General features: G+C 36.5%; 1 long non-coding RNA gene across 1 annotated transcript; it reads right to left on the bottom strand.

Moving 5' to 3' along the window:
* LOC307013313 lies at positions 1-580 on the bottom strand. Its single transcript, XR_013800939.1, has 2 exons — positions 335-580; positions 1-214 (listed from the first exon to the last, which is right to left on the bottom strand). It is a non-coding gene; the product is annotated as an uncharacterized lncRNA (long non-coding RNA).
* Positions 581-2,659: the final 2,079 nt, after the last annotated feature.

A 2,659-nucleotide genomic window follows, 5' to 3' on the forward strand; every position in this document is an offset into this window, starting at 1 on the left:
AATTGAGAAACTACTTTTTATTATGTTTACAAAATATCGAGAGATTCAAATAGCATTTTTGACATCAGGAAATCTGGCTTTAACACATGTAGGTAAACTGCGTTCATGGCCTCGTCCATTAGCCCCGGCTTTTATAATAGTCCAAGTGCGCCAGTATCCAACCAGAAGGCCCGAGGATGGTCACAGTCATCACAGTCAGCACGAACATAGATTCCTGCGAGAAAAGAGACATTTCACAATTTTTTTAAAAAACTTCTTCAGCTACACTTGAAAGGGGGGACAGTTAGCATGTAGGCCACTGAAAAACGTATCAGGGCTAATTTAGCAAACTTACCGCAGCGCCGATCTTATCTTTCGGTGGTTTGGACTTGATATACGTTGCTCGTTGTCTAATCATCACACCTGCTCGGTTAGCAAGAGTCCATCGAGCCCTCAACAGTCCGGCAAAAAGTCCACTCATGTTTGGCTTTAAAAGACACAGGCCTGTTTCTGCTTCTGAAACCAGATAAACCACCCACCGTTGGAGGTTTTTAGGGGAATCCTCCCTCCACGCACACCTGAAGTAACAATGACTCACCTGTTAAACATCTGATTTTAATTAGGTTGCCTTCAGGCTCTATATGAACAAAACTAAAAAAATGAATGATTAGTTCAGGGTCCAGGCAGTTCTGTGTGACAGAAACGGTTCTTGTTCTACATTTTCTTAACAGCATTAGCCTGTATTCAAAGAACATATTTAAATTATTTTTTGTTTAACCTTTTACACTCGTGCCAAGCTACCTTTCCACCTTTTTTATTTTTTAAACAAATACGTCTGACACTCCCTCTACACTTTTAACTTTATTGTTTTACTTATTCTTAATGCACCATGTGCCTTAAATATATTTATATTCAGGGTACAGGCTGGAGTCTGAGTAGCCAAATTCCCAAATTAAACACATGGTCATCACCATAACAGTGATTGTAGGCTATATGAAAATGGCGCCTCTACTTGGTGGCCAATTGTTACACAGAGGTAAATGTATACTATGTATCACAAAGGCTATCTTTATTATGTGTTTTAAAAGTTCTTCCAACCTATTTGTCTTTAGGATAATAAAGTTAAGCTGTCACAAATGTAAGCCGAAACAGTGCTTTAGCTTTAGCTTACTTCTACTTATTTAAAGGGAATATAATAACAACTTTGCAAATATAAATGCTAAATAGGCCAAGAAAACTAAGATGACATTATATTTTAATTACTTTGACTTCCCTTGCATCTCTCGATGTAATTAGCTGCAGTTTTTGTAGAAAGTGAAAACAAAAATATCAGAAACCAAAAAAGTAATGTCAACGCTGACGTAATTAATGGATTACTTCTCTTGATTATTCTTTCCCTTTCCCAACCCGCTCGGTGTACCATTGACTGTTGAAAGTGGGTCGGCTCAGCATTAGCTTGTGTGAAGGTTAAACCTAAATGCTGCGTTGATGACTGTCTTAAGGTCGGTTTTTTTGCCTGTGGTACGCTACATTGTGTCATTAGTAGAAGGGAAGGGAAGCACGTTCATTATCATCACGGTGCTTAAAATATTTACACAGGTTTTTCTTTTAAAATAAAAGTTATTTTAACATAATGGTACTTGATAAGGTAGGCTACAGCTTTAAAAAAAAAAAAGGAAGAAGAAAGAAACTGAAAAGTAAAATAGCAAGGACTCTGTAAAAAAGTTAATTAAAGGAGATGTTAAAAGGAAATTACATAAAACATAAAAACTGAACATTTGCAAAACCATGTGAAGCTTCTTGTGGTTTACTTAGCCTAACAATGTAATACTTTTACTATTCTATAGCTATCCACTTGAATGTACGCCATATACTGTAAGCTACTATGCTGCGGAAAAATCTATCTTGTTTCCCTTTTATTGTCAGTATCTCCAAAAAGCTAAGTATAGATAAGTCTACCAATTTTAGCTTCTCAAATCCGACATTTTCAGTGTTGTTCTGTCCATATCGACGTTAGATTACATCTCTTTGGGTTTCGACAGTAGAACAATGTCAAAGTAAAACAATTTGGGCTATGGAAAACTGTGAAAGGCATTGCTGGTTGTTTTATACATTGTATGTCCATTTAATGGCTAAACTTTAATCAAGAAAATGGCTGACCACCTAAATAAATTACTAATGAGATCAGACTTTATCAGGGGGAAAAAAGTAATATTTTGGTTGCAGCCATGGAAACGTGCTGGGTGAAGGCTTGAGCTGTACTTGTGTCTGTGATCTCATTACTTGGACCAATTTGGTCTCTCTCCTTCCCCTCCTCAGCCACCTCCCCCTTGATATTGTCCTCCTGTCCTTAAATAACCACATGGAAGCTGTCCATCTTTGCAACATGGCCCAGTATGCACTTCCTTTGAGGTGAATTAGGAAGTCTGGATGCTCGTACATCTTTACAGCTGGTTTGGCGAGGGTCGGAAGCTATGGGATTAGTTTTGTATCATAAAGATAAAGCAACACTTTCTCAGAATAAAGCAAAACTATGAGTTTAAAAGAAAAAAAAACAGTCAAGCAAAATAAAATAAATTTCAAAAATAATACTATAAGTTGCAAACAAATCATTTGTGTAATCATGTAAACTATAAGTATTTTTTCTTTGTTTTAACATAGGTTTTTGTTTGCAGTTCTT

Source organism: Notothenia rossii (assembly GCF_949606895.1).
Source record: "Notothenia rossii genome assembly, chromosome: 1".
NCBI lineage: Eukaryota > Metazoa > Chordata > Actinopteri > Perciformes > Nototheniidae > Notothenia > Notothenia rossii.